This window comes from Canis aureus, chromosome 2 (assembly GCF_053574225.1).
Source record: "Canis aureus isolate CA01 chromosome 2, VMU_Caureus_v.1.0, whole genome shotgun sequence".
NCBI classification, from domain to species: domain Eukaryota; kingdom Metazoa; phylum Chordata; class Mammalia; order Carnivora; family Canidae; genus Canis; species Canis aureus.
In genome coordinates, this window is record NC_135612.1 from 24,629,776 (window position 1) to 24,645,072 (window position 15,297).

The window sequence follows — 15,297 nt, forward strand, 5'->3', positions numbered from 1 at the left end:
GACATGTTAACTAACACATGAATGATTTCAAGGAGAAAAGCATTGTCTGTCAACTTTCTGCACTAAAAAAGAAATTTGATGAACATTTTCCTCATTCAATAAAAGAATCTGATTGGAGAACGACCGTATATGCTTAGACTGGTCGGTAAAAAGGATATAGTTTGTGACATTTAAAATTTCTATCTGAAACAGTCTTTTAAAAAAGGAATCTGAAAATGTTGTCACTCTGGCCAGTGATTTGGCCAACTTTCTTTACCACTGTCATTGGTAATTGCTTATTGATGTGAATCCAGACACTTAAAATAAATGTGACATCAAGACAGAAAAATATAGGCTGTATCTCTATATAAACTTCCTCTCCTTCACCAATACCATTCACAACTCCCGTGGTATATAGTGTAAGTATCCACGTTTTACAGATGAGGAAAATTAAGCCTACAAAGGTTAAATAATTGCCTAGAGTTGCATATCTGGTAACTGGGCATGAGCTGGTCTTGAACCATATCCACCTGATTCTAAAGTCTGGGGTACTCATGAATACTGCTATTGTTTTCATTCTTAGAATGTCATTTGTCAATTTTTTAAATAACTATGTGGCCATCTACTACACATTCACAATTTGCTTAACCAGACCTCTACCGAGTTACATTGAGCCTGTTGCCTAGTTTTTACTATTATGGAAAAAAAACCGCAGCAGTTAAATCTTTAGAGCTACTTCTCTTTCCATCTGTGCAAATGTATTTACTAGATAAATTCCCATGTACTGTGTAGAAAAGACATAATAAAATTAACTGATTTTTAAATTTCTGCATACTGCAAAAATAAAAACATCTTATCTATTGATAGAAAATTCAATATATCATGAGAACCTTAATTCTTCTAGTAAAATTTTTTTTTCTTTGTATCTAGAGTCTATTAATGATCCTAGAGACCATAAAGTGGGCAATGAAAATATAGTATATTGAGAGAGTGGTACAAAGTTGTTTAAATATGTCCACTTTAGGCCAGAATATATGAATTGTAATTTAGGCACCATTGTTTATTAGCTGTGTAACCTTGAAAACATTACTATTCTCTACACCACTTTCTCATGTGAGATAATCTAATCACTATTTTCTATAGGGCTATTTTGATCATTATATAAGAAAATGCATGCAAAGCACTTAGTAGTAGTTACGTAAAAAGTGGTCAATAAATATTCATTACCAATGTATCTGTTAGTTTTGTACCTTTGTCTTTGGTGTGTATGACATCATTTTTAGTATCCAAATCTCCAAGAGTTAATATATTATTATTATTTTAATATGTTATTATTTCACTCGTTCAACCAGATTTACTGACCACTTACTATGTACCAGGCACTGTTCTAGATGTTGGGGATACAGTATACCCGTAGAAAATGGATTCATATTTAACAGCCATCAAAGTTCTGTAGCAATCAGAATGTTTTAATGTATTTTAACTTAAAAAATAACATCAATTAAATAATATCCTCCTAAGCAGAATTTAGGACATTCAATTATAACTCTAAAGATTTGGTGTTATTTTAAATTGATTTTGATACTTTCCTACAAGTGAAAAATGACACCACTGTTTATGGGTCAATAGCTAGTGGGAATTCTTTTTACAGCTGCCTTGTGTCATTTATCTTGATCAGACACTAAAGAAGCCATTTCTGGGTAATTTACAAGATCATTGTGTCTTTTATACCCAGGCTTCCGGATCACCAAAGAATACAGCTTTAACTTTATTTTCATTTATCCATGGAGAAAAAGAATATGTAACAAAAGTCTCAAATTTACATTTAAATTCACTTGTTTTTAAAATACCAGTTGAACAAAAATATTAATTGGTAACAACTGCAAAAAGAGGGAACTTAAATGTATATTTCACCAGAGATATACATTTTTGAAACTTCAATAATTTAGTATCAAATAGAATATACTTTGCCTTTTAGTGTCTTTCTAATCTTTCTCTAGATCTATGCATTATTATGCATATGTATACATATCTACATATATCAAAAATAAATGTATAAATACAGATATGTGTATAGACACACATACACACACATATATACATATATGTATATATGTATACCATTTTTTTTCTCCCACACCACCAGCAGTGGTATTTGGTGGATAAGCAGCAATTTTCTTATTGTTATTTAAGTCTGTGTGTATGGTTTGGAAAAGTTAGTAAGGGATCAAAGTCTGCGGGGAATGATGTCATAACAAGGTAATATGGAATCTGATTATGTGCAACGCTGGATATTTACACAAAGAGGTCAGAAACCAGCTGGCTACATATAAACTAAAGAAAAACCAACAAACTTCCTAAGACAGTTCTTATTCTTGATCTGCTATGAACTTGCAAGCTTAGCACAATTTTCTAAGACCCAGATATCGAGAATGTTTCCTAAGTCAGCACAAATACACTCAAAAATGTTGTGTGGCTTGTTCTCCAAATTATACTGGAGGCAATAAAAAAATCTGTTTCCTTTCCCTTTGCATGATATTATTTAAAGATTATAATACTGTTTTGAAAAACTGTAGCAACATTTTACCTCTATGATTTAGGGTAAACATCCTTCAATAAAACAACTTGGAGCTATTTTTATCTCTATTTTTATTCTAAAGATTTGAACATCTGTTCACATTTGGTTTTGGGGTAGACTCCATTGATTTGTCTGGGCTATTGTCTGGAATATTGGAAGAGACAGTTACCTGAAAAGTCAGCTCTATGATTCTTTGCCTTCATCTCTTCTACCTTCCTTTTTATTTCCCTCTTTTCTTTCCTTCTCTTTTCTCTCATTTATTTTTGTCTTCCACCCCTTCTCCTTTCTTTCTCATGACTCTAAAATATTAACAACCAATATTATAAAAGATTAGGTAAGCAGATAAAAACTTGGGTCACTTACAGTGCAAAAAAATTACTGAATTGTTAAACTATTTTATCTTCATCAAGTATATTCATTCTCTTCAAAGGATTGAAGGCATATTCTGAATTGGGTAATGGATTGATTAGAGAAAGGAAAAGGGAACTAGAAATGTGGTATTTCTGGATAAGTCCATAAAAAATGATGACAAACCAAAGGTGTACATTAAGGCCTAATAACAAGAATAGATATAGGCTAGGATCGCAATTCCAACATTAGATTGAAGATAAGATTTAAATTCTTTGGGGGATCCCTGTGTGGCTCAGCGGTTTAGCGCCTGCCTTCGGCCCGGGGAGTGATCCTGGAGACCCGGGATCGAGTCCCACATCAGGCTCCCTGCAGGGAGCCTGCTTCTCCCTCTGCCTGTGTCTCTGCCTCTCTCTCTGTCTCTCATGAATAAATAAATAAAATCTTAAAAAAATTCTTTGATGGAAATATAAATAACTGCCCTATTCATTCTATAATACCTTTAATAATTTTTTTTCTTTTTTAAACTCTTGATTGCCATGCCATCCATTTTTTTGCGAGGTTAAAAAGCCCTCAGCTCCATGGTGTATGGAGCCATTCGTATTAGAATGGTTAAACAATAAAAAGAAGTCTCACACTAGCATAAAAACCATGGATTTGCTGATCACAATGTACATTAGCTTATTGATGGACTTTAATATCTGGTAGACTCTAAATGCTTTACAAAGTCATAGAGATATTTTGGCATTTACAGTGAAACTCTTTTCTGAACATTTGGTTTTAATAATATTGAAGATCTTCTAGTTTAACTTTCTTTCACATTTATAGACACTTCGTTAAGCCAGTCTTTTAAAATAAAAGAAAAATGGTTAATGATCCCATCTCAGGACAACATAGTGTAGCAACGGACTGCAGGCTCAAGTACCAAAAGGGCAAACACAAATAGTTGTAAAACAACTATAATGTAACGACCCACATTTTGTGTCACCATGACTCAGGATACCCAGATAGGGTCAAAATAAAATAGTGGTAAACAAAGCTAAAATGTCAACATACATTTGGGCTGGTCCACTCTGTCTAGAGCAATTAATTCCTCCATTCCCTATCCTCCTCTCATTTCCCCTGATGTTCACTCTGCTTTACCAGTCTTTGAAGTTCAAGGAATTTATGAAAGAAAATCTGTTCCATGATGTGAACTAGTTTTTCTACTTCGTGTCTAAAAGGGCTACTTAGCTTTTGCTTCTTTTCCCAAGACCAGAGAGAAGACTCCGAAGTCCCAGAAGATCTAGACACAACACAGCAACCTCCTACAGGGATGTGAAGCCTTGAATTTCTCAGGAGAATGTAATTAATTGCTTCTTTGGCAAATAAGGGAGGGCAGTGTGAGTCATTCACTCATGGTAAGCTCCGATGGAAGTTTTATTTTATATACTTCAAAGTGGGAACAGCTTCTTTTTTCTCCCCACAGTTATAACAATATTCTGTGCTTACTCTTAAAATATCAAAGAATCTAGAAAGGTAAGAGAAGAGGTCTCAATTGTAACTTTGCAAGCCATACAGCCATTTTGTTGCATATTCTACAATTTTTACTATGGAAACACACACAGAGTTGTTTAACAAAATACATCCTTGTTACAGTTGTGGTGAAAAACACATAAAATAAAAAAAACACGTAAAATAGACTTTACCATTTTAAGTGTACAGTTCATCAGTGTTAAGTTTATTCACATTGTTCTGGAACAGATCTCCAGCACTTTTTCACCTTGTAGAACTGAGATTCTATGTCGTTTTTAACAAAAGCGGTCCCTCAGCCCTGGTAACTACCATTCTACTCTGAGTTTAAATACTTTAGATACCTTATATAAGTGAATCATGCAATAGTTGTCTTTTTGTGAATGGCTCATCTCACTTACCATAGTGTCTCCAAGATTCATCCATAGTATAACATGCGACTACTTCCTTCCCTTTTAAGACTGAACAATATTCAATTGTATGTATGTACCACATTGTTTTTATCTGTTCATCCATCAGTTGACATTTGGGCTGCTTCTCTCTCTTGGCTATTGTGAATAACACTGCAAAGAACATGGGTGTGCAGATATCTCTCTCTTTTTTTTTTAAGATTTTATTTATTTGTTCATGAGAGATACACACACACACAGAGGCAGAGACACAGGCAGAGGATGAAGCAGGCTCCATGCAGGGAGCGCGATGTGGGACTCGATCCCAGGACCCCAGGATCATGACCTGAGCCAAAGGCAGACGCCCAAACGCTGAGCCACCCAGGTATCCCAGATATCTTTTTAAATGAACATTTATATCGTTTATAATTCTCAAAACTATGAACCTAAGTATTTGTATAATCGATCAATTATTCTTTTAAAAAGTTCCTATCAGTAGGATTTCTGAGTCAAAGGCTCTATGCATAAAAAGGAACCTATATTTCAAGTAATACATGTGTCAGATCAAACATTACAATATTTTTTATTAAAGCAAGCCTTTTTTTCCTTTTCTTTTTGAGTATAGTTGGCACACAATGTTACATTAGTTTAAATTGAACAACACAGTGATTCAGACAAGTTTATATGTTATGCTATGCTTACAGTATGTGTAGCTACCCTGTCCCCATACATCACTATTACAACATCATTGACCATATTCCTTATGCTGTGCGTGTATTCCATGATTTATTCATCCCATAACTAGAAGCCTGTATTTCCCTCTCCTCTTCACTCATTTTGCCCAGCTCCTACCCCCCTCCCCTCTAGCAACCATCCATTTGTTGTTCTCTGTCGTATTTATAGGTCTGATTCTGCTTTTTATTTGTTTATTCATTTAAAACAACAGTCTTTTTCCCCGTGCCTCTCCATTGTCAGCCCAATGCCCCAATAGATCCAGAAACAAATTTTTAAAATTGTTTTTGGTTTCATTCTCTGTCCCTTACCACAGTTATTCTAGACCATTGGTTCTCAACCATGACTACACATTGGAATCACCTCAGAAGCTTTTTAAAAAAATACTGAATTCTGTACTCTATGCCATTTAAATAACGCATCATCTTTTAAAGTAGGGCCTGGGCTATTTTTAAAAAATGGTATTTTTTTAAAAGCTCCCTAGGTGATTCTAATAACCCATAGCCAAAGCTGAGAATTACTCTTTTAAAGGAGTGATATTCAAACTTTAATATGCAGATAAAACACTGACAGATCTTGTTAAAATGCAGATCCCATTTCAATAATTCTGCAGTGGGGAGGAGGGCTGAGATTGGGCTTTTCTGAAGTGATGTCAACACTTCATTTTGCTGTATGAAGGAGCTAGGTAATACATGTATTCTTCTGTTCAATTACTTTAGACAATATGCAGTGATTCCCTAAGGTGAAGACGAGGGGGGGTGTTGATCATTTTCATTTCCATCTCAATATATATTTTTAAGATTTTGTTTATTTATTTGAGATAGAGAGAGCTCAGGCTGGGGGTGGTGGCGGTAGAGGGAGAGGGAGAAACAGACTCACAGCTGAGCAGGGACCCAGACATGGGGCTCGATCCCAGGACCCCAGGATCATGACCTGGGTCAAAGGCAGATGCTTAACCACCTGAGTCACCCATGTGCCCCTCCAAGTCAGTATTTGTTAAATTACTTTTAGTTTTATTATTGGTTTCTTTTAGGTAATAAAACAAAATTCTCATTTCTTTTTCTAATTTTGACAGTATTGCTTGATCTTGACCACTCCTTAAAAGATGAGATAGTTTTCTATTTTTCCATCTTTCCTCCTAGAAAACTTTTGTTCCATCTTTTGTTAGCTTTGACATGTAATCCAAGTAGCTAATATTTCTGTTCTCTCCTGCAAATACAAATATATCTTCCACGTTATGTCATTAGGTTGTCTCTTAAGTAGAAAACCGATAAAATGATTTGCCAATGTTAGCTTTAATACAAAAAACAGATATACACCATGCCAATTGATGCACTAGGCTTCCAGTGCCTTTTCCATGGGCCCTTGTAGAGGAATCTAGGCCACCCAAATGATATTGTTTGTAGCATGAAGGTCCATGGATTCCTTAAAACCTAAGCATTTAATTTTCATCACATTTTGATCAAGACTTTGCAGTACAACTTTTCCGCTGCAATTTCTAGTACTTCCTACTCCCACACCTTTTGTTGCTTATCCTTTAGTTTCTCCAGACTCTAAGCCATATGAGCATTCCATAAGCCACATGCTGTCCCTGAGGTTCAGCCTACCCCTGGGACTTATTGTTCCAGTCTCTTCAGGACTCGTGGTTCCTAGAGCCCTGTGGCAACCTGGAACACCCTTTATTCCTTTCCTGGGTCCGAGCCACTGTTCCCACCTTCCTTGGTTACCGATCTCTTCTGCTGACACTCAAGTAGCTTCATATGAGATGACACATAGGTGATAAATGTACTTAGTGCTTGTATCTCTGAAACTGTTTATAGAGAATTCTAGGTAAAACGTTTTACTTCAGAACTTTAAAGGTATCAGTTGGAATCTCTTTCCTTTGTGAATTGTGACTTTTTTCGCCCTAGTGGCTTGCAAGGTTTTCTTTTTAATTCTATTATTCTGAAATTTCACCACAGTGTGTCAAGTTGGGGGGTTTGTTTCCATTCATTGGGTTGGACACTCAGTGAGCCATTTCAAACCAGAGTCTTATTGTTCTTTAGCTCTAGCACATATCTTTTTTTATTATTTGGTTGAATAATTTAAACACTGCCTTGCCTCCTCTCTTTCTGAGGTTTTTAATAGTTGAATACAGGCTCTCTCCATGTGTTCTTCAGATTTTCCATCCTTTGCCTTTTATTTAATGTTTTGAAAGATTTCCTTGATTTTATTTTTTCCAGTATCTCTACTAATTTTTTTTTTATTTTGGCAAATTATATTTTAAATCCCTAAGAGTGCTTTCTCATTCTCCCCTCCTACTTCCTGTTTTGTAGATGTATAGTCTTTTCTTGAATCTTTTTGAGAATATTTCTAAGGATGATTTTTTTAAATTCTTTTTGTTTCCTCAATCATCTGTTTCCTCTGAAACAGATGAACCTGAAAAACAGGTTGTTTTTCTATATTTTAGAATTTGGTATTTCTCTTTTTATACTGCTAGTTCTCCTCATGTTCTAGTGACTTCTGTTATTAAGAAAGCAGGCCTGGGTAGATGGAGATGTTTCTGCTTTGGTAGTGGCATAAGACTATTCTCCTAGGAGGTCTCTCCCCTTTTGAAATGTTTTCCTGGGTTGGGGCGAGCAGCGTTGACCAGTGAACTCAGATCAATGGGAGTGGGAGCGGGCTGTCAGGCTGAGTGCCTGCACAATGCTCAAATGATAATGGCTTCCCTCTGAGGCATCAACAAATTTAGACATGTTATCTTTTCCCAGCATGTTCCGTTTCTTTAGAAGGGAGTCATCATCTATTTTGTCTGGGGTAAAATGCGAGTTGCCTGCTTACATATGTGGGAGATAGGGGGCTGACTTGAAGAATTCTGGGCATAGTCAGACCTTTAAGTAATCTCTGTCTTTAGTTCCATCTTTCACTCTCCCTCTGTTGTGTCTACTGACTGCACTCAAGGCATCTCAGGGGTTCCACAAGGCAGATTAGCTTTCTTCCTCTACAGTGCTGTCAGAGGGTACTCTAGGCTGATGATTTCTCTGTCCTCTTTTCTGTCTAATGGCTCTCATCTACCTCTTTGTATTCCAGGAATTTATTAAATAGCTCAACCTTTGGTGACACACACATTTCCCATTCTCGTTTGTTGGGCCAGGCAGATGCCCTTTTCATTTTAGTCATTACTATGTTCTCCTGCTCTACTCTCCATCACAGAGCAGTGAGCAGCTCTTGTAAATGACACTTATGTGCCAATGGGCTTCCATGGAAGTTCAGCCAGTGGGAAGCCCTGGAAGGATACTGGAGAGAGAGAAAAGGAAGAAGGCAATATATTCCTCCCTTCCCTTTCTGCCCTGGGCAGCATGTCTAGAAGTGTTGCATTTCTTCTTTCTTGTCCAACACCTCCTGACCTCAAGCAGCCCCTTTGTGTATGGTTTCAGCTCTTGCCGTGCAGACTGGGCTTCTTAGACTCCAGCAATAATTTCTTCCTTGGCCCCTTCAGCCCTAGTTGTGGCAGTAGTGCCTGATGTCGCAAATTCATCTGGCTTATTAGACGTTCCTAACACTTTCAGAAATAGGTGCCCATATTGAGTTTTCTCTATTAAACTATTTGGTTCAATTTTCCTGACTGAACTTGAGAGATACAGATATAAAGGGGGATTCTAGTCTACATTTCTATATTTTGAATTCAATAAGGTCTTGGAAGAAATGAGAGGCCAATGCATGTGTTTAGCCTGCCATCTTGAATTGGAAAAAATATACATTTTGAGGCTTTTGATACATATTGCCAAATTGCCTACTAGAATGTTTGTATCAAATTACATCCCCACTGACTGTGATGGTATCCATATCCCATCACCCTCAAAACACAGGGTATTGATGCTTCTTTTTAAACACTGCATCCAGTCTTTGTACAGGGATCTAATGAAAACTTCAAGTTTTCCTGGCTCAGAAGATTTCATATTTGTGTTGTTCTAACAGCTGGAAATGATCTATGAGGAGATAGAGCCAATAGCACTCTCCTAACATTTGATTCAAGATGGTTGGCCACGTTACTAAGGAGCCCAGAATCCCAACAGTATGAAAAAGAAAGCAGCTTTTCCAGTGTCTGCTTCTGATATCTAAAAGGAAGGAATTATTCTGGCTCTCTAGAAAAGTAAAATTCCCCAAGATAAATAAAATCATTGCTAAGATCCAAATTATTAAAGCATGACTCAAAGAGGAGAGTGTCTCACAAAAGACTGAGTTAAAATCAACTCCTAATATCTCTGCTTCCTAGCTTAAAAATTCATTGGAGAAAGTTGCCACCTGTCTCCCCGAGGATCTCTCATAGATTTCCAGTTAGAGTACTAAACACAGAATAGGAGTACTAGAAATCAGGAACCTCCAATTTCACCTTATGAAGTAGTGGCATAATTGCAGCTTTCTCTGTAATCATGTGGAAATATCAATCTGGAGTCTTGATTAGCCACAGGTGTCCATGACTCAGCCCATTTTATGGTGGCTTCACCCAATACTTACTTTCCCTGCAATATTGCTCTTGATACTTACCACCTTATCACCTGCTAGTCATCATTCCACCCACTCCAGACCTCCTGTGCCTGCCATGTGCCTTCTGCTTGCACAGAGTATATTGAGATATGCTTTTACACCAACTAATCGCTCTTGAATGCACATAATTTACACTCTTTGGTCTCAGTTTTCTTATCTATTAAATGAGGCTAAATGATCCGGGAACTTCCATTCAGCTCTGAGAAGGAGCTATGATGGCTGGGAAATAATGTGTCTTTAGTAAAGTCATTTAGCTAGGGCTGTTATATTCTCAAATCTGGCCACGTGATCTTGTTTTCCAGAAAGGTTATTTTATTTTTTTATGTGTTCAAAGCATGAGTTTAAGTACTTAAAATGCAGTACAATTTTTTTCTATCCTGTTCTGACATTTCTCTTTTTCTCCTTCTTGTCTTAATATTCCAGGAGCGTCAAAGAGTGGAAGTGTTTCATCTCTCTCTTGACGTCCGAGAGGGCCATGCTCTGTTATTCAGTGAGTCCATTCACATCTCTCTTACTCTCCCTATCGTCCACCAACAGGTTACTGTGGGATGAAGAGATTTGGTTTTATGAAATGATGAACCAGTGCTCTGACTAAACCCAAATGTTTTGGTGACTGTTGGGGTGGAACCCAATAATTCTGCCAAGTTGGGATTAGCACCAGCGCTACTTCCCCCTTGGTGGAGATTCAGCTCAAAATCATGGTTAAAGAGAGATGAAGGAAATCCAGTATGCAAGTGGACTGCAATTATAATGACCACCCAAAGTTTTTTTTTCAAAGCTTCAAAGAAAGGAAAATGGAAAACCTCATCACACACATTAACACACCATTTGTAATTTGCCTAATGCGTATCTTTGTTGAAAACTATTTCTAGTGAGATGGATGAAAAGCTAACATGGTCAACAGATCAGGCCAAATCAAGCACAAAAAAAAATGTCCCTAGGGCTTTTTAAATTTCATATCACCACAATCTTCTATATACATAATTTCTTACCAGTCTTCTCAGTCACAACTTGTTCCTTTGAACCCTAAGAATCAAGGTAAGGTTCAAAAATCATCTTATAAAATAACCATTTATCATTCTAGTCTCAAAAGTTGTAAGATGTACTAAACACATGTTTTACTTCCTATTAAGGAATTTAAATTTAATCTAGTTACCTCCTTATTAAAGATGGGACATCAAAGAATTCAGTATGAATAAAACATTCTGTACATGTCCTTTTTGTGCATAAGTTAAGTCTTGGAAATCAATTTGCTTTTTTTATCTAGTATTCCTAGAAGAGATAACTAGCAGGAGTCAACAATGTATGGCACAGGATTCCAGAAAACTGGGTTCCTCTTGCTCTATGCTAACTACTTGGAACAAGTACACAGACTAATTTGTCCACACAAGATACAACTTCTAAATGAAGTCTGTTCTTCTCTTAGCATTCGTTATGCTCGGCAAATACCAATCCTAACTGAACCCAGTTCTTTACTAATGGCTGAGGCACAAGATAACAGTTTTATCTATATATTTCCAAGATGAAGTTTTGCTGTCTGTCTATTCTCAGTCCAAGTAAATGCATAAGTAAGTCTTCTCTATATTACAGGTGATACAAAAAAAAAAGTATGTTTTATGGATAACAAATGGCATCTCTATTTTATTCACACTATTTCTCTGGGAAGTAAGGAGTATTTTTCGAGTCTTCTGAACATATCTGGAAATTTAGAGTTGCAAAGCAAAAAAAAAAATAACTGAGAAATTTCATTAAATGATATCATTAAAAGACACCCACCAATGGGGAGATATGAAGAAAAGCAAGTCCACTTTTTTTTACAAGTGTATCAAGGTTCATGATTAGAATGAGCCCACAACCAGGCAAAGACTTGACTTCAATACAAGGAAAGGCCTTTTGTCTGGCTGCGGCCTTTGACGTTAGTGGAGAACATATGAGGTTGAGTAATTTAAGAAATGCTGGGGGAACAAACACTTCCGGAAAGCACTTTTACACTGTGGATTACGCTGTGCCTACTGCCTCTGTACAGCATCTGCCTTATCTGGTGCTTAGACAAGAAGTACACGTGAGTAGGTCCCCTTCGTGAAGAAGCTGACTTCCAAAGAGAGGTCAAGTGGCTAGCTTGAGAGAAGAGAGCTAGGCAGTGGGAGATCAAGGATTGGAACGTCAAAGTTAGTGACTCCAGCCTACTCTATCCTGCTGTGACACTATCTCCACTTTGCTGGGAAAAAAGTGTTGCTGGAATTATCTATCAATGGAACAGACGTTTGTGCTATTTGCAGTTATTTGGGGGAAATGTTTCTGGTTAACAGTAAGAAATATTTGCTTCTCGTGTTTCAGAGGTCATCATGAATGGTGTAGGTATGGGACTAATTCTTTTTGGCAGCCATGCCCTGGAGGGAAAGGGGAGCCAGAATTATCTCACAGACAAATAGAAAGGAACAGCAAGTTTTACACCCACTGGCTTTAAAACGACAGCCAGTTCCCCTTGTGACGTCTGCCTCAAGCTGAGTAATGCACTTGAGAACTGTTTTGCCAGCCTCTCAGAACGTAATCTTTAACCCCTTTTATTTTGGATCCTGGGACACTGTGGCATTGGAAAAAATGATACACTGCCAGGTTAAAAACAATAAAATTTAAACTGCCTTTCTTCTTCTTTCTCATATGCAAAGATGCAGAAGCCAATGCTATTGGTAACTGTGCATGACAGTGTGTGGTGGAAAGGGTCAAGTCAAAACTCTGTGACTCACACATCCTATTCACTTCTGTGTGGCCATAACATTAGTGGCCATAATAACATAATAAGAGTATTCAGAATGTCGGGTGATGACTGGCTTTTTCACCTTGATAAATACTTGGTGCTCACAGGTTAATATTTCTATGTCTCCCAATAATCTATTTGCTTGTAGTACTCTAATAAATTTCAACAATTCTTAGAGATGCTAGCTAGTGTTGAAGCTATTCTAGTCTATTCTATTTATGCTGAATTTGATTATTTTAATGCCATTTTTTTCCGTTCTAATCATTGGTGATAACTTGGAAATAAATATGCAATGGCATTTGACAGTTCATTATTCCTATAGGTAAATATTCATTGGGTTTAGAGAGAATGGTGGTGTTAAGCTGATTAATGGTTAATTAAATCAAATATTTATTTGTTCCATTATTTCATTTGTAGTTTAGGTTTCCTTTTACATTCTTTTTATATGCTTTCTGACATGACATATTTTTAAAGACTATGGAAATAATTTAAAGATTTGAGCTCTGGTGGATGTTTATCTACTAAGTTTGAAAATGCAATATTTTGATAATACTGTACTATAACTGTCACACAAATGCTTTTCTAATGTTTTAACGTTGAGTATTGCAGTTGCTGCTTTGTACAGAGGTTACTGCAATAAAGGAAGTGGCTTCATTAAAACTAAAAAAAATAAATAAATAAATAAAATTGGGCAGGGCCTCACAGACTTCACTCTTGAATAACTCACATGGTTTCTGCTCTACTATGAAACCACCAATATTTTTGTAATATTTTTCTTTAAATTGACTCATTCTATTATTTTAAAAGATTATATCATGATAAAGGATAAAGAATAGGTGGATAAAGAATATATTGCTTGCCTTAAATAGATGGTAAGTATAAAATACATATACAGTGAATACAAATCAGTGCTTTAAAATTTATGTAAATACTGATATCTTGTGCTAAAGGCTCTGAATGTGAGGCCTAGATACTCTCTGTTAAAAAATAAATGAAAAACAGTGTAAGGGCAGGGACACTGAAAAGAAGCATTAAATATATGCAAATACCAAATTAAGTTTTCCTCTTTTGTGTGATCAGAAAGATTGAAAGAAAACTGTTAAGTCAACTTTTCATTATGGGAATCAGAATAATAATGTTGGGTCATTGTGCCATCTTGTGTGCTGTCCACTTTGGGAAATATTTCAGTAAAGAGTCTTTATAAAACATCTTAATTTTGAAAGGGCATTTTTTTTTTTTTTCTAAGTAGGCTCTACACCCAGTGCAGAGCCCAACATGGGGCTTGAATTCACAACCCTGAGATCAAGACCTGAGCTGAGATCAAGACCTGAGCTGAGATCAAGAGTCAGATGCTTGGGGATCCCTGGGTGGCTCAGTAGTTTAGTGCCTGCCTTCCACCCGGGGCATGATCCTGGAGACCTGAGATCAAGTCCTGCATCGGGCTCCCTGCATGGAGCCTGCTTCTCCCTCTGCCTGTGGCTCTGCCTCTCTCTGTGAGTCTCTTATGAATAAATAAAAGCTTAAAAAAGAAAAGAGTCAGATGCTTAACTAAGTCTCCCAGATGCCCCCGAAAGAGCATTTCTATTGCTCACTTAGACACTAGTGAGAAAGAGAACTGAGACAAGGGTGGGTGTTGCTTTTCCTTCACAGTCAATTCCATTCGACACAAAATATGAATTATGTGCTCAGCTATTTCAAATAGTTTATTATTCTATTGGTGAAGAGAGAAAAATACATTTAAAACAAATAGCCACAAAACAAATCAACACTCTTAAGGGTGCATGCTAAGGAGGTAGGCAGATAAGAGCACACAAAGAGCCTTTGGGTTCTTCTTTCGTGAATAAAGGACAAAGCAACACTCCTTACAGATGAATAAATTAGAAATGGGCCACAAATGGATGGAAGCAGCCCAGTGGGGCTCAAGGCATGGTGAAGAGGAGGCAAGAACAAGAAAAATGAGATTTCTGGTCCTACTTTCCTGCCCCAGGGGCACTATCAGTGTTCAAAGGAGGGAGAGAAGCCCCACTCATGCTAAACATTATACTTTCAACGTCTATAGCTTGAGAAAATGCATAATGATCAAAGGCTTCTATTAATTCACCGAAGCAAGTAAGTGAATTTATATTTTATTCATCACCTCATCTATCGACATTTAAAAAATAGTACTGTGTCTGTGTATGACATATTATTTATTTAGTCTACTCATACTGAATGTGCATATGGATTTAAAGACCCCCTCACAATAAATTCTGCTACCCTCGGGGGTCCGAGACCTACTGGTTGGTAACCACGGAAAGGACAGGCTTATGATTGATGACAGTGAGGAGGGCCTGGGGCACATCTGTGGGTCCTCTATTGCTTTTATCATCATGACCCTCACACTTTCTTCCTGAAACTCTGCACTCCTCTCTGTTTACTGAAAATACTTTCTGTATAAACTTCAACAAGTTGGTTATGATTCTCCACAGTGGGAA

At 36.9% G+C, this 15,297-nt stretch overlaps 1 protein-coding gene and 1 long non-coding RNA gene across 4 annotated transcripts in view; one reads left to right on the forward strand and one right to left on the reverse strand.

The window, feature by feature from the left end:
* Window positions 1–3,313: 3,313 nt before the first annotated feature.
* Window positions 3,314–15,297, reverse strand: part of XRCC4 (X-ray repair cross complementing 4) — a 251,826-nt gene continuing 239,842 nt past the window's right edge. Inside the window, exon 11 of one of the 3 annotated variants that reach the window (XR_013361769.1) lies at window positions 3,314–4,415. The gene's annotated coding sequence lies outside the window, so the exon portion shown is untranslated. The remainder of the gene's footprint in view (window positions 4,416–15,297) is intronic. The other 2 variants (XR_013361776.1, XM_077866098.1) reach the window with 2 other exon arrangements.
* LOC144294476 (uncharacterized) lies at window positions 11,937–14,356 on the forward strand. The gene is made up of 2 exons (XR_013361834.1): window positions 11,937–12,127; window positions 14,073–14,356. It is a non-coding gene; the product is annotated as an uncharacterized LOC144294476 (long non-coding RNA).